The sequence below is a fragment of the Hordeum vulgare genome, chromosome 6H, assembly GCF_904849725.1.
Source record: "Hordeum vulgare subsp. vulgare chromosome 6H, MorexV3_pseudomolecules_assembly, whole genome shotgun sequence".
Classification (NCBI taxonomy): Eukaryota; Viridiplantae; Streptophyta; class Magnoliopsida; order Poales; family Poaceae; genus Hordeum; species Hordeum vulgare.
Window position 1 is genome coordinate 337,533,186 of NC_058523.1, and position 23,096 is coordinate 337,556,281.

A 23,096-nucleotide genomic window follows, 5' to 3' on the forward strand; every position below is an offset into this window, starting at 1 on the left:
TTTTTTGAAAATTGTAAAATGAATATAGTACCATGTAACATACGTTTTCCTAAAAAATGGTATAACACATCAATAAAATCTGAATTATACGTACACGTATCATGCATGTGACCATTAATTGTTTATTTTCTCTTTCCATTCTAATGTGTCCATTAAATGTCCATATCAACCAATAATTAGCAATAATTCTTTTCTAATAAAACATTCTAGAATTAGTACAAATGCACACATCTCAGCATAATCCAACGATTTATAGACAAGGTGCCCAGTCACCTAGGTGTCCCAAACGGTCATCATATATATATATATATATATATATATATATATATATATATATATATATATATATAGAGAGAGAGAGAGAGAGAGAGAGAGAGAGAGAGAGAGAGGGTCGCGCTATTTGTCACCCTGGGTGAGCAATATTTATTCTTCACCCTTCTATTTCCACATCAATACACCGTAATTTTACGTTTCGTAAATTTTAATTTTATCTCATACATAAAAATAGACTGTAAGAAAATACATAGTCATCGTAAAAAAATATGTCACATAAAATTACAACATAAAAACACAATTAAAATTATACATAAAATGCGATTTTTCTGGTCTTATGACCTATATTTTTTGTTTTCTTATGTGAAATTTTACGTAGTGAATCAATTTAAATGTAACTATTTGCATTTCAAATATAATTACCTCGGATGAGGAATAATTTGTTCTGCATCCTGGATGATAAATAGAGTTTATATATATATATATATATATATAGTGTTGCGCTATTCGTCATCCTGGATGAGGAATTGTTATTTTTCACCCCCTCTTTTTATCATTAATACACCGTAATTTTACGTTTCTTAAATTTTAATCTTATCTCATACGTAAAAAAAGACCGTAAAAAATACATAGTCACCGTAAAAAATATTTTATGTCACGTAAAATTACAAACATAAAAACATAGTGTAAATTATACATAAAATGCGATTTTTTTGGTCTTATGATCTATATTTTCGTTTTATTATGGCAATTTTTCCGTAGTTAATCAATATAAATGTATCTATTTGCATTTAAAATTTAATTTGTTTATGAAATGGTCGTAAAATTACCTCGAGTGAGGAATAATTTATTACGCATCCTGGATGATGAATAAAGTATATATATATATATATATATATATATATATATATATATATATATATATAGCTGAATGCCCGTGCATTGCCACGAAATGAAATTTAGGCATAGAGATATTGACTAAAACACAATTCAAAACTAAAATGTGTAAGTTGAAGGGGGCTTATGCCTCTTTAGTGAGTATCGATCAAGAGAAGTCATGATACATCTTTTCACAATTTTTTCTCTGGTCCTCGACATGTTCTACAACCTTCATTTTTTGTACTTACGTTTTGTACTTTTCAATTCCTATACTTTCATGTCGATCTTCTCTATCTGTACAATACTTGTTATTGTTTTCCTCTATTTGAGTGTATGTTCAACATGGTACTCATGGGACGGATGATGTTGCTTTAATTAAATGGAAGTGCCTACAATAACATGCAACCGAGTTCTTTATACACCAAATCACAAGCTATTTTGATTTGTCACTGGAATGAAATCCAATGGATGGCCTAAAACGTTCTTACATATGTGGTGCAAAACCATCAGAGCAGACGAAGCAATCTGTATTTCCTTCTGCAAAAAATAAGAACCAATTTGATTTTTCTTGCACTGCTAACCACCGAATATCACAAATGCAACAACAAACATGGACAGATAAGAACACACACTTGCGAATTCAGCCTCATTCATCCTTCCACGACATACCGATGCAACAACCATGTTATTAATGATCATACACACATCCGAGTACACATTGGCTATGCCCCCTCCAGGAACCAGCGGCTTAGAGGCTCGTAGTTTATCCCATACTTGAAAGTCGTTCAAACAACTTAACTTTGCACATGGAAGCACAAAGCAAGAACAAAAGAGAAAACAAAGTCATGGTGCTGATAAATATAAATGTCAGGTGATAACAATGACAGATCTTGGGAAGATATTTGGAGCATAAATGTACATACCATTTGCGAATTGCATGGCTCTCTTGGTCTTGATTGAGTGGACGGGGTCCTTGGACACAAAGTCGCCATGTTTTGTTGATGAACAAATGGGTAGAAGGCACGTTGCAAACAAACAATAGAAAAATATGAATCTGAAAGCCACAAACCATAGATCCAAAATGTTTAATGTAGGTATTAGTTATAGGTTGCAAACAAACATCAATAAAATATGAATCTCAACAAGGATATGGATTCAGCGACAATAACGATCATTACCAACACACTTCCTTTCATGCATATTACAACATAGGCAACAAACTGATGATTCGGTTATATGATTTAAAGGAACACATGGTTCAGTCGTTATAATCGTACTATATATATAAATTTAGCAATTAAAAAAAATTAATCTGAGAGCCTCCATGTGCTTACCTCAACAACTGTCTAAAAAAGCCAATAATTATTCATTGGTTCTTCACACTTAGCTTCATTTGCTGCAAGTGAAATGGCGGGAGGTTAGAGAGAGGTAACAACTCATGTAATATTTTTCTTAGTACTCTCCTGGTGATCTAGCTTAGTACTCTCCTGGTGATCTAGCGCATTCACACATGTAAATTATATGGAGTATATTATAATATTTACATAGACCTCCCAAACTTCCAAGAATCTCATAGAAAAATATAACTCAAACCAGAGCCATGCAACTGAAGGAAATTGATGGTCCTAATATATGGGTGGATGCTTCTCTATAGTTACTTACCTTTTTGTACATTTTGTATTCATCAGCCGCATTATCAAATCAGAAGTTGGCAGGAAACAGAAGATAACTTTTCGTGCTTTCGACTTACTATTGCACACACTCTTAGTAAACAGTTGGCATAGCTCGCATAAGTTTGCCATTCTGCTGCAGGTCTATATATTCTAGCTTCTGACCTAGTTAAAACTTAAAATTCCAATGAGTGTACGTTGTTTATGCTAACATTGGAGATGGGAAACATTTGACCCAATCACTCTCAGTATTTTCTATGCATTTGAAGCACACAGGGGTATATTTTAGTGTTATCATAATCAGTATGTTATATTTCTTCTGACTCCTAACTTATTAGTTTCGTTACTTGCAGTAAATCCCCAATAAAATTGGAAATGAAAAATGCAACTAACCAGTCCCCAATAAAATTGAAAATGAAAAATGCAACTAACCAGTCCCCAATAAAATTGGAAATGGAAAATGCAACTTCTTATCCGGTTCCTTGCACAAGTGAAGTAGCAGGTTTCATTGGTTCGAATCACTCCAGGAAGTACCAACCTCCACTGACTGGTACCCCAGGGCATGTCCTGAATCATGGAGAGAGAGAGGAATTAACAGAGAGGTAAGGGCGAGAGAGAGAGAGAGAGAGAGAGAGAGAGAGAGAGAGAGAGAGAGAGAGAGAGAGAGAGAGAGAGAGAGAGTAATAATGGCAAACACAGTGCACCGCAGCTCCTCTTGTCTCAAGGCCACCGCCGCCTGAATTCATAATGTTATCTTAGTTTGAAGGCGGCCATTCACCATGCTCGCCCGCCTCTCCTCCACACCTCTCCATTTTCTTCTCCTTTGTCTCCGCTCCCGGCGCCCGAGCGCAGCACCGCATGCCCGCTCCGTGCAAAATGAGATGTTATCTCACTTTGGCCATGTAAAAAAGGATTGCAGATTAAAAACGAGATGGACTCGAGGTGGACATGGCCGATCTTGTGCGGTGCGGGGAAACGAGAGGCGATGGTGATAGCTCATTCGCGTGGACGCGTCCGACGGCGGCCAGATGGAGACAACATCCTTCCTCCCCCGCGAGCACGGCTGGCTAGCGGTCAGATGGAGACGACATCCTTCCTCCCCCGCGAGCACGGTTGGCAGCGGCCTCCCTCCCCCCCGCAAGCACGGACGACGACGGATCATGAAACGGCTTCCGTGCGTGGCCGGGTGGGAAGAAGAGAGGGGAGATCGTGGGCATCACGAGATGGAGGGGATCGGGATCGAGGAGGTTGGGAGAAAACGGGGTCGTGGTCTGTGGGATGCGGCTCTTTCGTTTTTTTATTTTCTACTATCCAACCAAGGAAACGAGAAGGGGGAGCGGGAGCGGGATCGCTAGACTCTAAAGGTGGTCGAACCATCACGACAGACGGCAGATCCCCTATATATATATATATATAGGAAAAATACATCCTACCACCCAGGGGTAGTTACCCCACATGTTCAATATACTACCATGCGGGAGTATATATACTAATTTATCATTTTAATTATGTTCATATACTATATACAAGATTTTTCAAAGTGAGTTACATGAAAAAATTACAAGTTGACCCATAGTTTTTATTATATTTGTGAAATACATATATATTTGTATGTAAAAAAGAGCATACACAAAATATGATACATACTATCAAAAAAACAGTATATATACTACCTAAACATGATTATATACTACATACTACACATACATACTCTCCAATTTGATACATACTCCATGCAACATACAAAACACAAGTGGTGGTAACTACCACCGGTGGTAGATAAAATTTGTCCTATATATATATATAGTTACTCTATTAAACACGCAGGGTGAGGAATAAGTTATTCCTCATCCTGGTCAGGACGTAATTTTTTCACATGCATGAGGTAATTTTACGGCTGTCATTTCCTTCACGGAAGAGAGGATTTCCTTTTTTTGAGGCCATAATCTTACCTTTCCTTTTTATCATGTCGTAATCTTACCTCACTTAGTTTTCTTTCTTACCTTTTGACCGTGGGAGATGGGGTGGGGTGAGGAATAGTTATTCCTCACCAGGGTGACGAATAGTGCGACCCTATATATATATATATATAAGCGTCTACTCCTTCTGCCCCTTCACCGTTGCGGCTATTTTACAAATAGAACTTCTGTTTCAGAGAAATTAACCCACAATACTTTTTTAGTTAAAAATGTTTTGGTTTTACAGAAACACCCCTCCCCGTGGTCAAGGTCTTCTTATCCACACGCACCCACGGCCGACGCCAGCGTTTTCTTATCCATGCACACCCCGCGGTGAGGTGAAGCAAGGGAAGACTCGAGCAGGTCGGGGACGGGGCCTTGGCGGAGCCTCCAATGGACGCTGGAGATGGCCGGAGGGAGGAAGATCGAGGTGCTCGGGAATGGCGTCGCTGCGCTTGTGGGAGGCACGTGCGACTCGTCGACGGCTCGGGCTCCGCTGGTGGGGACGAGGCAGAAGGGAGCCGGTGCTCCGGTGGCCAGAGGCGTGTCGCGGCTGCGCGGAGCCTCGAATGGACGCTGGAGGGAGGAGGCTCGAGGAGCTCGGGCACGGCGTTGCTGCACTCCAAGTCAAAGTGGTACGAAGGAAAAAATGGAGCCAGGCTCTGCTTCATAGCGCTTCGCCCCGCCCCACCCACCTCCTGACGCGCCCCGTGCGCCGCCGACCGCCTCCTGCCTTGTCCTCACTCACACAGTCGTTCGCCTCATGCCTACCAATCCCATCTTCTCCTCACCCATGCCTTTCTTTGCCGTTCATGGCTCCCCTCAACCTACTGTCGCTGGCGTCCGACTCCCGAAGCTAGAACGGGCCGAACTGCGCCACCAGGATGCACCCGCCCGTGGTATGCTCGATCCGGTGACGCGGGAGCCGCCTATCGACGACGAAGATCGCAACACCCACACCATCGTTCCGCCTCAGGTCATCCTCTCTTCCGCGCGTGTGAGCTCCTTGATGTGCTCCGCCTGGGAGGGCTCGCGCTCGCAGCTCGACCAGAGGATTGTTCTACCATGTGATTTTCTTTTACTAGCATCCCATCCACAATGTCAGTTGTAATCATATATATAACATAGACATTTAGTGTGATATATTCCACGAGATATGTTCAAATCACTCTACTTTTCTATGGTATTAACAAATTTTCTTTGAATATTTAAGTGAACGTTCTCTAAAGTTTCATTCTTAGTTAAGTTTGTTCTTTCTTTGGGTAATTTGTATAATATGGTGTGCAAGAATTGGATGCATATCCACTATTGCCCCCCTCTGTATTTACTGCAATGCATAGTTACATGGAGCTAGCATCACATAGTGTATGTCAAGTGCCAAGTCAGTTTTCACTAAATACAAATTAAAAAAAATATGAACCTTTTCATTAGCTTTGGCTGCACGTTTATGGATAATGCCAATATCAATATTTGCAAATACTCCTGTGAACTCATACGATGGATCTCCCACTTTTTTATTTGTGAGGTACGTGACATAGTGTTTGGAAAAACTTATTTATGGTAGTAATTTCTCCATTGTGAAACTGAAAGTGCATGCTATGCCCCTAATCGTCTTTTGGTGTTAATGACAACACATACATAGGAAACTAATCCTATTTGTTGAGTGTATCTCAGGACGACAAGTACTTTAGTAGATTAAGATTTATGTGCCAAAGGTTGCCTGAAAAGATTGGTGATTTATATTTCGAGAAGACTCGGGATTAAGAAGAGATGATGTAGAGTAGTCTTTTGAGTTTACTAATATTGAGTATAGGGATCCCGCACTATTAAGAGGGGATCACAGGCTTTGGGATAAACTTGCTCATACCACATCTCTACAATAATATCAAACACCACATACTATCCACTCTGTCTTCAATTCAATACATGTCCAATTACCTCGGACATCCGGCTCCCTCCGGACGTCCAAGGGCCGGACATCCGGCTGGCTTCGGAAATCCGCAGCCAGGCACCAGTAGTTTGTAAGGCTTATATCTCGGAAATCCGGCTCCCTCCGAACGTCCGAGGGCCGGACGTCCGGCCAAGCTCCGGAAATCCGGAAGCCAACACCAGTAGAATGTGTGCCCTATATCTCGGAAATCCGGCTCCCTTCGGACGTTCGAGCGCCGGATGTCCGACCCCCACCGGAAATCCGGAAGCCACCACCAGTAGAAATTGTGCTGTATAACACGGACTTCCGGGACACTCCGGACGTCCGTATGCTGATGAATTCAAATATGTTTAGGCACATCTACAGGACTCGGACGACCGACCCCTGTCGGACGTCCGGCCGCTGATGAATTCAGAAGAGTTCCAGTGATGCCTACAGGTCTCGGACGACCGACCCCTGTCGGACGTCCGGCCCCTCACGGACGCCCGGACTTCCGACAAGTGTCGGACGTCCGGACCCTGTGTGACTTATTGCACCTCCAACGGCTGGATTTCACTCCACACTATAAATACTCTTCTCCCACCTCATGAAAGGGTGTTCAACACAGCTAAGACACACCCAAGAACACCTTTCCTCTCACTCACTCTTGTCTACACCAAATCCTAGATCCCAAGAGCATTTGTGAGTCCTTTTGAGTGTTGTTCCAATCAAAAGATAGATCGTCTCCCTCTCCTCCTTCCCACCAAAGTGATTTGTGATTTGAGCAAGTTTTGAGCAATCCCCGTGATCTTGTTACTCTTGGAGGTTGGAGACTCCTAGGCGGTAGGAGTCTTCGGAGAGGAATCAAACCATTGTGATATCCCCCGGAAAGTTTGTGAAGGTTTGGAAGCCACCTCAAGGCTTACCACTAGTGGTTGAGAAACGCCTTTGTGGAGTTATCTCAAAGGGAGAATAGGGTGAGCCTTCGTGGCGTTGGTGTGCCTTCGTGGTAACATCCGCCCCTCTAACGGTGACGTAGCTTCCCTCCAAGGAAGTGAACATAGGGATACATGCTTGTCTCTCTCGGAGTTTCGGTTATTCCTAACCCTAACTCTCTACTTGTGTTAATCCTTATTACATACTTGTATTTGATTATTGTTTACCGCTTGCCTTGCTTCACTCCTAATAGCTTACTCTTTGTCATAGCAATTATTAGGCTTACACTTATATTCCACACTTTAGCCTAAAATTGCTAAGTAATTATTAAAATTTGGATTTGTACCTATTCACCCCCCTCTAGGTCCATCTCAATCCTTTTCAGAAACTACTTTCGACTGCAGTAGCTCGAGGACAATGTGGGCTACTACAAGACCAAGACCTGCATTAAAATATGATTGCATTTAGGAGTGAATGGTAAAGAAGATTCTGATTTTGTTCAAATTGCAGGTATATGTCTGAAAATTATTTATTCATGTTCAAAGAATGTCCGCTAGATGATTATGTAGAAAATAGTTCATCCTGCACTTTTTTCACGACAAGCTGGAACTTCCAGTTATACTGGTTGTATATTTATGGGTTATAGACTTATAGTTCAAATTTTCAAATGATTAGATATTTTTCTAGTTGTAGTTCGATAAGTGCATAAAACCATTGTGGAGGAAATCGTTAACTCGTAACTGCTCGGTTGGCTTGTGAGTAGGGGATTAATGGGCTAATCGGCTAGTTAATCGGTAAGTTAATCCATTAATCGGGCGATTTATCAGTTAATCGGCTACTCGGTGACCCTACGGGTAGGGATTAATCGGCATGTTAACTGGTTAACTAGACGAATTATTGAACAGGGCCTAAAACTAAAGTCTACACATCTTCAATAGAAGCTATGCTCACTAGCTTGATTTCTCCTATGATATGTAGAATGTTTATTTCTGCAACGTTGTTGTAGTTTCCTTTCTTGCTGTAGCTGCTTATCTACCAAATTTATTTTACAGAGTATCTATGCATGTTTGGGTTGTGTTCCACTATTTGTCCTATAAATAATCTGAATTTCTTTCAATAGGTTCATTGTTTTGGAACTTGGCCCATGTCACACGGCAGTGTTCCTCGACACCGGGTCATTCCTGGTTTATAATAACATCAGGAGTCTGAACCATGTAGTCTACTTATCCGTAGTGAATCACTTGTGTGAACCATGCATTCTGAACCCGATCAACTGTATTTCTCCGTAGGTCGACGAAATATGATTCGGACCAGGTCTTAGGTTATGGAAATGTGAGCCGAACTAGGAAGGGGTCTTGAGTTATTAAGGACGTCTCTTCCCAATTCTCCCATTACAACGCACATGCATTTTTATTAGTATACACTCATTCTGAAAACCTAGGTTCAAACTGATTGGATGCTAACATGTATTCCCTCAAACATCCATCTTCATCATAGCAGATTTTTATTTATGTTCTATGAAAAGTATCAAAACTTTTATAAAAATATGCCAAAATTATAAAGGATCCCAAACATAATATAAATTACATTGAAATTTTGAGACCATCGAACTACCTTCGTTGTCACTATTCCCCTAGAGGAGCCAGTTCGACCTTATTGATGACAGCGCATTGAACTCACAATCATTGATGTTTAGCCCTTCCTTAATTGAAGCACCTGACACTAAATTTTGCCACATGACAAAAAACTAACCTTATCGCTTCAAAGAGATGGCAGAAATCTACACAGAAACTCCTATTGAGTATCATGATTATTTAACAAGTATAGGATAGCGTAAGATTTACTCTACTTATCTTCTACTCTAAAAAGGTCATACGCCCTCTATATATAGCCCACGAGTCTCATCGATAAACATCAATTTCACCAACCTCATGTATATCTCTTACACGATATAAATGTATCTCGATCCTAAACCCTAACTACGGCCCCGCCATCCAACTAATTGCTTCCTTGGTGTCATGAACCTCCTAATTCTTTACCCGCAAGTTCAAATGCTCCTATCATTGCAAATTCTTCAACTATATTTGTGGTTACAAATTCCTCAATTGAGGAAACCACAAGTCTCACCGACCAAAATACAGGTTGAAGGAATTATATGTGTCAGGCATGTATAAAAGTCTCAAAGGGCATCAAACCCTTTACGATGTGGTCAAAAAGCAGATTCTGAACATGAACCCTAGGAAGAGGGTATTGCATTCGAAAGGAAGTTGAATGCTGATGGATCTTATTGGAAACCTGAGCACTATCCGAAAACCTCATGGGTTACTGCAAAAATACCTCCTATAGACTCGTCTACATTATCTGGCTTTACTTGTGAATCTGTCACATCCCTGGAATTCCCTACTTAGGGTTTAGCAACTTGTGCTCATGTCTTCTTTCATTGCATTCAAGAAATGGAAATAAACTCAAAAGAAGTGGTGAAATCCAAAGCAAAACCCTAGCCACTCTTTATTCAAAAGAAATCCAACTATTGCCAAAATCAATGAACCCAAAATGGCCATTATAAAAGTTCACCTTTTCTGATAAATGTAGAAAACAAGATATCAGGGGTGAAACTTATATTCAAACTACTTTTGGCATTTTATTTTAAATCAGAAAATCACTGAATTCAACTTTATATTGGTTTCAAAAATATTAAAGTTTTCAAAAATGCTGAAAACTTTATGTGTAGTTGGGAATATTCCAACTAACACACCAGTATATTTCAAACTATTTTTGATTTGGTTTTAGAGCCAAAAATAAATAAAAAAATGTCAGAAAGAATAAACAGAAACTGAAGGAAGAAAATAAATGCAAAAACACTATCTAGTGCTCACCTTGGCCCAGCCCACCTTCCCCTGTCGTCTACCTCCTGCCAGTCGGAGCAGGAGGTGGCCACCGCTCCTCCCGACGCGCCCACGCACCTGTGTGCTCGCCTGCCTCGCCCTGATGCGCTGGAGGGGAGGGATAAGATCCGTAGTGAATCACTGATGCGCTGATGCCCTGCCAGTCTGAACCATGTAGTCTACTTATCCGTAGTGAATTACTTGTGTGAACCATGCATTCTGAACCCGATCAACTGTATTTCTCCGTAGGTCGACGAAATATGATTTCTTGTGGACAAGTTACTTCACGCTCTTGCTCCATATCACCATCAAATGGTATGGGACATGAGACAGCATCATGCTTTCAAAGAAATGACTCCGGATGACATCATATCCACTTTCCAATTATTTGAAGAGTCAAAGGCAAATGCAACAAAGCACCTAGCCATGCATGACACTTCAACATCAAAGTTCAATCTTGCTTTGAAAGCCAAGCATGAGTATGACGAAGAAGAAAGTGAAGAAGAAGAAGGTGATGATGACTGTCAAGATGGTGATGACGTTGACTCTGATGAAAGCCCATCGTTTGAGGACATTGCTCTCTTTGTGAAGAAGTTCAGTGCAGGGAAGTTCAAGGGAAGATTCCCAAAGAAGAAGGTAAGGAAATGCTATAACTGTGAGGAAACCAACCACTTCTCCAATGACTGCCCTTATGAGAAGAGAGAAGACAAACCAAGGTTTCCAAAGACCTTTGTAAAGAAGAAGTTGCCAAAGCCCATGAACTCCAAGTCCAAGAGGACAGATGGAAGAGCAATGGTTGCACAAGAAGAATCAGATCCAGAAGATGTTGGTGGAGTTGCCGGAGTAGCTCAAGATACACAGAGTACCTTGAGGCTAGTCAACAAAAGTGGTGATGTTGTTCACTACAACTATATGAAGGACTACAAGGGCAACGCTCACAAGTGTTTGATGGCAAAGACTGCCATGGGAGATGGGGAAGACCAAAGCTCCCATGATAAGGTTAAGGTAACCCCACGGTTAAACTCTTCCAGTCTAGTTTCTACCCCTTCTGATGAGTATCTTGATGCGGAAGATCATTATGAGGATAATGATTTAGATCATCCCATGTTTGCTAAAATGAACAAATTTATGTGCTCTCTTAAAGGAAAGAAGCTCACTATGTTTCGCATACTTATGGAAATGGTGAGTAAGCACACCAATACCATCAAGGAACTCGAAACCCTCGTCACTGAGGAGAAGGAGAGAAATGAACTCCTTGAGCAGAAAGTCCTTTATGAGGAAGCACAAAATGATGCATTATGTTCAAAAGTAGGTGAAAACCTCGATAAACATGCTAGTGATCTTGCCTCCTTGAAAAAGGCTGAAAATGTGTGCAGAGAATTACTAAATGATAAAGACCGACTTGTGAACTCTCATGCTTCTCTTTCTAAGGACTGTGAGCATCTATCCTTGTCTCTCAAAGACAAGGAAGAGAAACTCACTGTTCTTACAAAGAGCTTTGAGGCACTTAAGGTCACTTATCTTGACACTCTAGCTAAGGCCTACTCCTCACCTATTATCAATGTTGATACCTGCACTACTAACCCTAGTAGTGAACTGACATCTATCCTTGAGGAAAACTGTTCGTTAAGGGCACAGCTAGACAGAGGTCTCATGACATGTGCACAAGGACAAAAGACTCTCAATGAGATCGTAAGTCGACACAATGGAGGTCTCGCCAAGGAAGGGCTTGGGTTCAACCCAAGCACTGCCAAGAAAAGTGCATCTCCTCTGAAGTGTACCACTCCTCTTAAGGAAATATTTGTACCAGAGGGACACACGGAGAAAGGTAAGGTTGTGAGTGGATAGGCCACTAGGGGTTCGTCTACTCACAACAAGACAACCGAGTTCATGCCACCATCCTATGTACTACGCAAATCAAAGGAAGGAGAGGTCTATGCTAAATTCGTTGGTCCCCGTAATGCATTTCGATTCTATGCTATTTGGGTCCCTAAGACTCTTGTAACTAATGTGAAAGGCCCCATGACAAAATGGGTACCTCAAACCAAGTCCTAATTCTTTACAGGCTATTTTCTCCGGTGGAGCAAAATGGGTGATCGACAGTGGATGCACCAATCATATGACAAAATGGGTACCTCAAACCAAGTCCTAATTCTTTACAGGCTATTTTCTCCGGTGGAGCAAAATGGGTGATCGACAGTGGATGCACCAATCATATGACCGGAGATAGTAACTTGCTCTATGACTTCATGCAAGCCATTCGACCATACATGACCATTGTATTTGGTGGAGGGTCGAAAGGGCAGGTAATTGGGTTGGGCAAGGTGGCAATCACTAATGCCATGTCTATTGCAAATGTCATGCTTGTCCAATCTCTTCAATATCATTTACTTTCAGTTCGCCAATTGGCTTCCGTCGGTTATGACACACTATTTGGACTAACGGATGTGAAAGTCTTTAAGAGAGACACTCTTGAAGTGGCTTTTGTTGGAGAGTTGGATGGCAACCTTTACACGGTTGATTTCTCGAAAGAGAGCACTTTCCATACAACTTGTCTAATGGCCAAGGCCGACATGGGATGCCTGTGGCATCGCCGGCTCGCCCATGTTGGCATGAAAAATCTTCAAAATCTCTTAAACGGTAATCACATTCTTGGACTAACAAATGTATCTTTTAAGAAAGATCGTGTGTGCAGTGCATGCATAGCTGGGAAGCAACATCAATCAAGACATCCACCCAAGAACGTTGTATCCACTTCAAGGCCGTTAGAGCTCCTTCATGTGGATCTATTTGGGCCTCCTTCATGGGCAAGTCTTGGAGGGAAAAAGTATGGCCTAGTCATTGTTGATGATTACTCAAGATATACATGGGTGTTCTTTCTCAAGTCCAAGGACGAGACGAAGGTCACTTTCATTGACTTTGCCAAACAAGCCGAGCGGAAGTTTGACAAGGACATCAAGGCAGTAAGAAGTGATAATGGCTCTGAATTCAAGAACTACACCCTAGAAGAATTTCTTAGTGATGAGGGGATTGAACATCAGTACTCCGCACCTTACACCCCCAACAAAATGGTGTGGCAGAGAGGAAGAACCGGACACCTGTGGAAATGACAAGGTCCATGTTAGATGAATACAAGTCACCACATAGTGTTTGGGCTGAGGCCGTCAACACAACATGTCATGCATCAAACCGGCTCTTCCTCCGATCAATATTGGAGAAAACTCCATATGAGCTCCTAACTGGGTACAAGCCCAATGTTAAGTACTTTCGTGTGTTTGGATGCAAATGCTTCATCCTCAACAAACGGGAACGGTTAGGGAAATTTCAACCCAAAACAATTGGGGGGATTTTTGTTGGCTATGTGTCAAACTCTCACGCCTACAGAGTCTACAACAAATCCACTGGATGTGTTATAGAAACCTGTGACGTGACGTTTGATGAATTTAACCGCTCCCATGGGGAGCAAGTTGATCTAAATGATGCAGGTGAAGAAGACTCCCCACAAGATATCTTAAACATGGGTGTAGGTGCACTTCTGCCTATGGAACAAAGACCCCATGATGATGATGATGAAGATGATGAGAACATCTCGCATCCTCAAGACAGTTCACTGCCCGTACCTCCACAAGATATTAGCACACCCATCATGCCAGTTGTTGAGGATCAAGTGGGAGAACATGTCTCTCACCCTGATGACACTCAAGAACAAGTTGATCTTCAAGAGTAGACCAAAGTATGGGTATGCTTGATGATGAACCTCAACAGGTGCAACGCGAAGAGGAATATCTTCCTCTGCACATAAATGATCCATATGTTGAGGACATTGATGATGGAAACGAAGTTGAACCTCGTGAAACCTTGACCTCCATCATGCCACGTGTGGCCGGTCGTGTTGATATTGATCAAATCCTCATAGGCGTATCGGAAGGTAGAGTGACTCGTAAACAATTAACAACTTTTGTGCTCACTTTTCGTTTGTCTCTAGTACCGTGCCACACAGGGTTCAGGATGCATTATGTGACAATGACTGGCTACTTTCTATGCAAGAGGAGCTAAACAGTTTCACACGCAACGAAGTATGGTCATTGGTAGAATGACCAACTGAGGAACATAATGTCATTGGAACTAAATGGATTTTCAAGAACAAGGAAGATGAGAACGGGACTGTTCTACGCAACAAGGCAAGGTTAGTAGCACAGGGGTACTCCCAAGTTGAAGGTTTGGACTTTGGTGAAACTTTCGCCCCTGTTACTCGTCTTGAGTCCATTCGCATTTTATTGGCCTATGCTGCTTTCAATGGTTTTACCTTGCATCAAATGGATGTGAAAAGTGCGTTTCTTAACGGTCCTCTACAAGAAGAGGTATATGTATCACAACCACCTGGGTTTGTTTACCCTCATCACAAAGACCATGTATATAAACTTCACAAGGCACTTTATGGTCTTAAACAAGCACCCCGTGCTTGGTACGATCATCTTAAGAAGTTCCTACTCGATGATGGCTTTGTGGTGGGGGTGATCGATCCCACTCTTTTTACTAAGAGGGAAAATGGTGACTTGATCTTATGCCAAATCTATGTAGATGACATCATTTTTGGTTCTCCTAACATTCATTTGTGCAAGAAGTTAGCGGCCTCCATGACCAAGACCTTTGAGGTGTCACTCAACACAGACTTGAAGTTCTTTCTTGGTTTTCAAATACAACAATTTCAAGAAGGGATTTTCTTGTCTCAAACTAAGTACCTCAAGGACATTCTTGAGAAATTTGATATGACAAATGCTAAACCAATGAAGACACCCATGGCCACCGATGTAGTTCTAAATGAAGACTCAAACGGTATTCCTTTTGACCAATCTACTTATCGCTCCATGATTGGTTCGCTGCTTTATCTTTGCGCATCTAGACCGGACATCATGTTAAGTGTAGGAATATGTGCTAGATTTCAAGCTTCCCCTATGGAAAGTCATCACACGGCGGTTAAGCATATTCTTAGATACCATGTTCACACCCCAAAGTTAGGCTTATGGTACCCTAAGGACGCAAAGTTTGATCTTATTGGGTATTCTGATGCGGATTGGGCCGGTGATAAAGTTGGACGGAAATCCACTTCCGGTGCATGTCAGTTTCTTGGACGCTCGTTGGTAAGTTGGTCCTCGAAGAAGCAGAACTGTGTTTCTCTCTCCACGGCCGAGGCCAAATATATTGCAGCCGCAAGCTGTGCTACTCAATTGCTATGGATGAGGCAAACACTGAAGGATTATGGTATCACGTATCGACACGTTCCTCTTCTCTGTGATAATGAAAGTGCTATAAAGATCTCCATGAACCCCATTGATCACCCTCGCACAAAACATATTGATATTAGGTATCATTTCTTGAGAGACCATGTGCAAAAGGGTGACATTGATATTACCCATGTGGGTACGGACATGCAGTTAGCCGACATTTTCACCAAGCCACTTAGGGTAGCTAGGTTCTGTCAACTTAGGCGTGAACTTGGTATCTTGGAGATTGACAACATATCTTGAAATCTTGCACACATACATACACTCACATTATGGTTGTGTCTTGATGTGCGCATATATTTAGGGGGAGTGCGTCGTAATTCTATGTGTTTTTAAGGTTACAACGTATGCACAGATCATTTCATGCATGTAATGCTTCTAGGAAAACAGTGCTCGTATTTTTTTATACCATGCAAGTCATCATCATCAAAACAAAATTACCAGAACTGGCCTCTCCCTTCTCCTCTCTCTCGGACGTCCGGCTAATCTCGGACGTCCGGCGCCAGAACATCCTCCGGACGTCCGACGGCTCTCGGATGTCCGACGCGGCAAAACCTCCTCCGGCCGTCCGACCAGTGTCGGTCGTCCGACGTAAGAACAACCTCCGGACGTCCGACGCCTCGGGGCCCCTGTATAAAGCTGGGCGCGGGGCTGGGCTTTTGCCCTAACCCCCAGCGCCCCCTTTTCCCCCAGCCTCCGCCTCCAGCCCAAGGAACTGCTCGAGGAGCTCATCCCCAGCGCCGCCATCCTCGAGATCGAGCCGATCTCCTCCACGGATCCCCCACTTCTTCCTCCATATTCTTCGCGGGATCCATCCTCAGGTCGCTCCTCCGTCTCCTTTCGCGTTGGGTTTGATTTCTCCCATGTATCTCCATGTTCGTTCCTCATTTGGGGATTTTTCATCCGCGTAGGGCTTCATGGGCAAGACCAAGCACACCGCTCGGAAGGCCGTGGCCGGCTCATCCTCTCGCACCCCTATGAACACGGGGTCGGAATCGGATGAGCCACCCCGTCGCTTCAAACGGACTGCCCGACGTTCTCCGCCCCGGCGTTCGCCGTCTCCCTCGCCGTCTGATGATGCTGACCCCGACTTCGAGGAGGAGCTTGCCGCCGAGGAACTTCCTCAACCCGTCACTCTAAGGTCCACGTCCAAGCTCGGGACTCGCAGGGCGTCCTACATGCCGCAACCGCCTCCTGCCCAGCCTGCAGGTGAAGCTCGCCGCATCTCCTTAGAGCCTCCTGCCACGTTAGGTCGTGATATCACCAACTTCACCGCACTTGGCGCAGCTTCCTATCTTACCTTCCGCCACGGCATAAATCAATACGAGGTCGGCAGTGATTCTATGGATTCACGTTTCCGCACAAACGTCCAGGCGGACATCTTTACCACCGTCATAGTTCCTAAGGGGTTATCTAATCATCTTTTCATTGATGTTGAGCATATTCGCATGCACCCGACGAAATATCCGGGTGCCATTGAGCTTATTGAGTCATCGGGGCTTGCCGCCCCGTTTGCTTTTCATTGTGACTATAATGCTGCTGCCATTCACCAGTTCTATGCCACATGTCATTTTGGCTCCGACAACACTGTCACCTGGATCACCTCCGACGTTCGCTTCAAAGCCACTTATGGTACTTTTGTTGCCGCACTGGGTTTTCCCCATTCCGGTTATAAAATACATAAGGATGATCCTAACCATGCGCCTAAGACTATTGACGTGTGTGGACACCTAATCAAACCACTACGTGAGCTTGATGCGGATGAGCGCCTGAAGGACCTTAACTAGGTATCCATCTGGCGCTCACCTTACTTCATTATCTTTCAGTGTGTCATCCGCACCATCTATCCCAAGATGGGTGATAAGGGTTCTTGCAGTGGCTATTGTATCGACATCATGTACCTTGTTCGAGAACCCCAAGAGCAAAATCAATGTGCCCCATTTCCTATGGTATGAGATTCGGCTTGCTAGCTTTCAGTACAAGCGAGCCTTTCCTCACGCTCCTTTCATCCAGGCACTTATTAACCATGTTGCTGATTTCTCTGTGGCTACCACTCACATCCATCGCAAGTGGGCCATTCCCGCTCACATGGCGGATGACTTTGCTCCCAAGAACGCCCCTTCTTCCTCTACTACCACTCGCCGCACTGCTGCAGGGGCCGCCACCCCTTCATCTAGCTCCGCTTCTCTCGGTCGCATTGCCAAATTCCTTGGCAAAGCTCACTCTGCTTTGATGAAGGCTATCTCCTTTCAGTGTGGTCAAACCCATGATGTGGTTTCCCGCTTAGTTTCCTCTCAGAATGCCCTCAAGGCTCGTCTGAGAGCCTCGGGTGCTCTTGATGTGAGTGATGATGAGGCCCCTCCTGCTGCTCCTTCCATTGATTTTGGCTTCCCTTCTGGTCCTGAGTGGTCTGAGTTCTTTGACGAGGCTGGGGGCAGTGGTTTGGCTGATGATGCTGATGATGATGGTGATGCGCTTTGAGTTTGGTTGGTGCTATTGATGGCTCCCTTTTTGGTACTTGGTGCCAAAGGGGGAGTAATGTATCGTAGTTAAATTTTTATTCTCGTCATTTTTAGTCTTTGGAGATTTAATGTAATGGATAAAACTCATGTATGGCTACTTAGGAATGGGTGTGACTTGCTATGATATCATCATAGACTATTATGTCTTGCTCCTTTATTTCTATGATGATCTATTATCCTTCCATGTTGATCCATTTGGAGCTTCGATTTCTTTATCATGCATATCTTAAGGGGGAGCTCCGTACTAAATATCTCCTAGACTATAATGTATGTTTTAATATTTTTGAGACCTATGTATATGTTGTCATCAACTACCAAAAAGGGGGAGATTGAAAGTGCATGCTATGCCCCTAATCGTCTTTTGGTGTTAATGACAACACATACATAGGAAACTAATCCTATTTGTTGAGTGTATCTCAGGACGACAAGTACTTTAGTAGATTAAGATTTATGTGCCAAAGGTTGCCTGAAAAGATTGGTGATTTATATTTCGAGAAGACTCGGGATTAAGAAGAGATGATGTAGAGTAGTCTTTTGAGTTTACTAATATTGAGTATAGGGATCCCGAGGGGATCACAACCTTTGGGATAAACTTGCTCATACCACATCTCTACAATCATATCAAACACCACATACTATCCACTCTGTCTTCAATTCAATACATGTCCAATTACCTCGGACATCCGGCTCCCTCCTGACGTCCGAGGGCCGGACATCCGGCTGTCTTCGGAAATCCGCAGCCAGGCACCAGTAGTTTGTAAGGCTTATATCTCGGAAATCCGGCTCCCTCCGTACGTCCGAGGGCCGGACGACCGGCCAAGCTCCGGAAATCCGGAAGCCAACACCAGTAGAATGTGTGCCCTATATCTCGGAAATCCGGCTCCCTCCGGACGTCCGAGCGCCGGATGTCCGACCCCCACCGGAAATCCGGAAGCCACCACCAATAGAAATTGTGCTGTATAACACGGACTTCCGGGCCACTCCGGACGTCCGTATGCTGATGAATTCAAATATGTTCAGGCACATCTACAGGACTCGGACGACTGACCCCTGTCGGACGTCCCGCCGCTGATGAATTCAGAAGAGTTCCAGTCATGCCTACAGGTCTCGGACGACCGACCCCTGTCGGACGTCCGGCCCCTCACGGACGCCCGGACTTCCGACAAGTGTCGGACGTCCGGACCCTGTGTGACTTATTGCACCTCCAACGGCTGGATTTCACTCCACACTATAAATACTCTTCTCCCACCTCGTGAAAGGGTGTTCAACACAGCTAAGACACACCCAAGAACACCTTTCCTCTCACTCACTCTTGTCTACACCAAATCCTAGACCCCAAGAGCATTTTTGAGTCCTTTTGAGTGTTGTTCCAATCAAAAGATAGATCGTCTCCCTCTCCTCCTTCCCACCAAAGTGATTTGTGATTTGAGCAAGTTTTGAGCAATCCCCGTGATCTTGTTACTCTTGGAGGTTGGAGACTCCTAGGCGGTAGGAGTCTTCGGAGAGGAATCGAACCATTGTGATATCCCTCGGAAAGTTTGTGAAGGTTTGGAAGCCACCTCAAGGCTTACCACTAGTGGTTGAGAAACGCCTTCGTGGAGTTATCTCAAAGGGAGAATAGGGTGAGCCTTCGTGGTAACATCCGCCCCTCTAACGGTGACGTAGCTTCCCTCCAAGGAAGTGAACATCGGGATACATCCTTGTCTCTCTCAGAGTTTCGGTTATTCCTAACCCTAACTCTCTACTTGTGTTAATCCTTATTACATACTTGTATTTGATTATTGTTTACCGCTTGCCTTGCTTCACTCCTAATAGCTTACTCTTTGTCATAGCAATTATTAGGCTTACACGTATATTCCGCACTTTAGCCTAAAATTGCTAAGTAATTATTAAAATTTGGATTTGTACCTATTCACCCCCCTCTAGGTCCATCTCGATCCTTTTCAGAAACTACTTTCGACTGCAGTAGCTCGAGGACAATGTGGGCTACTACAAGACCAAGACCTGCATTAAAATATGATTGCATTTCGGAGTGAATGGTATAGAAGGTTCTGATTTTGTTCAAATTGCAGGTATATGTCTGAAAATTATTTATTCATGTTCAAAGAATGTCCTCTAGATGATTATGTAGAAAATAGTTCATCCTGCACTTTTTTCACGACAAGCTGGAACTTCGAGTTATACTGGTTGTATATTTATGGGTTATAGACTTATAGTTCAAATTTTCAAATGATTAGATATTTTTCTAGTTGTAGTTCGATAAGTGCATAAAACCATTGTGGAGGAAATCGTTAAATCGTAACTGCTCGGTTGGCTTGTGAGTAGGGGATTAATGGGCTAATCGGCTAGTTAATCGGTAAGTTAATCCATTAATCGGGCGATTTATCAGTTAATCGGCTACTCGGTGACCCTACGGGTAGGGATTAATCGGCATGTTAACTGGTTAACTAGACGAATTATTGAACATGGCCTAAAACTAAAGTCTACACATCTTCACTAGAAGCTATGCTCACTAGCTTGATTTCTCCTATGATATGTAGAATGTTTATTTCTGCAACGTTGTTGTAGTTTCCTTTCTTGCTGTAGCTGCTTATCTACCAAATTTATTTTACAGAGTATCTATGCATGTTTGGGTTGTGTTCCACTATTTGTCCTATAAATAATCTGAATTTCTTTCAATAGGTTCATTGTTTTGGAACTTGGCCCATGCCACACGGCAGTGTTCCTCGACACCGGGTCATTCCTGGTTTATAATAACATCAGGAGTTTGAACCATGTAGTCTACTTATCCGTAGTGAATCACTTGTGTGAACCATGCATTCTGAACCCGATCAACTGTATTTCTCCGTAGGTCGACGAAATATGATTCGGACTAGGTCTTAGGTTATGGAAATGTGAGCCGAACTAGGAAGGGGTCTTGAGTTATTAAGGACGTCTCTTCCCATTTCTCCCATTACAACGCACATGCATTTTTATTAGTATACACTCATTCTGAAAACCTAGGTTCAAACTGATTGGATGCTAACATGTATTCCCTCAAACATCCATCTTCATCATAGCAGATTTTTATTTATGTTCTATGAAAAGTATCAAAACTTTTATAAAAATATGCCAAAATTATAAAGGATCCCAAACATAATATAAATTACATTGAAATTTTGAGACCATCGAACTACCTTCGTTGTCACTATTCCCCTAGAGGAGCCAGTTCGACCTTATTGATGACAGCGCATTGAACTCGCAATCATTGATGTTTAGCCCTTCCTTAATTGAAGCACCTGACACTAAATTTTGCCACATGACAAAAAACTAACCTTATCGCTTCAAAGAGATGGCAGAAATCTACACAGAAACTCCTATTGAGTATCATGATTATTTAACAAGTATAGGATAGCGTAAGATTTACTCTACTTATCTTCTACTCTAAAAAGGTCATGCGCCCTCTATATATAGCCCACGAGTCTCATCGATAAACATCAATTTCACCAATCTCATGTATATCTCTTACACGATATAAATGTATCTCGATCCTAAACCCTAACTACGGCCCCGCCATCCAACTAATTGCTTCCTTGGTGTCATGAACCTCCTAACTCTTTACCCGCAAGTTCAAATGCTCCTATCATTGCAAATTATTCAACTATATTTGTGGTTACAAATTCCTCAGTTGAGGAAACCACAAGTCTCACCGACCAAAATACAGGTTGAAGGAATTATATGTGTCACGCATGTATAAAAGTCTCAAAGGGCATCAAACCCTTTACGATGTGGTCAAAAAGCAGATTCTGAACATGAACCCCAGGAAGAGGGTATTGCATTCGAAAGGAAGTTGAATGCTGATGGATCTTATTGGAAACCTGAGCACTATCCGAAAACCTCATGGGTTACTGCAAAAATACCTCCTATAGACTCGTCTACATTATCTGGCTTTACTTGTGAATCTGTCACATCCCTGGAATTCCCTACTTAGGGTTTAGCAACTTGTGCTCATGTCTTCTTTCATTGCATTCAAGAAATGGAAATAAACTCAAAAGAAGTGGTGAAATCCAAAGCAAAACCCTAGCCACTCTTTATTCAAAATAAATCCAACTATTGCCAAAATCAATGAACCCAAAATGGCGATCATAAAAGTTCACCTTTTCTGATAAATGTAGAAAACAAGATATCAGGGGTGAAACTTATATTCAAACTACTTTTGGCATTTTATTTTAAATCAGAAAATCACTGAATTCAACTTTATATTGGTTTCAAAAATATTAAAGTTTTCAAAAATGCTGAAAACTTTGTGTAGTTGGGAATATTCCAACTAACACACCAGTATATTTCAAACTATTTTTGATTTGGTTTTAGAGCCAAAAATAAATAAAAAAATGTTAGAAAGAATAAACAGAAACTGAAGGAAGAAAATAAATGCAAAAACACTATCTAGTGCTCACCTTGGCCCAACCCACCTTCCCCTGTCGTCTACCTCCTGCCAGTCGGAGCAGGAGGTGGCCACCGCTCCTCCCGACGCGCCCACGCACCTGTGTGCTCGCCTGCCTCGCCCTGATGCGCTGGAGGGGAGGGATAAGATCCCCGCACTCCATCCCCGAGCTCTCCTCCTCTCCATTCGCCCCCTGCTCTCTCCCCCTCTTGACCGCCATGACCGCGAGCTCGAGCTCGAGCTAGCAGTCGCTCCAGCCTCCCTTCCTCTCTCTTGATCCGCGCAACAGCTCCGCCGAAGCTCCCTGGAGCTCCTAAGCTAGTCGCTCGACGCCGAGAAGCTCTGAAATGCTGTGA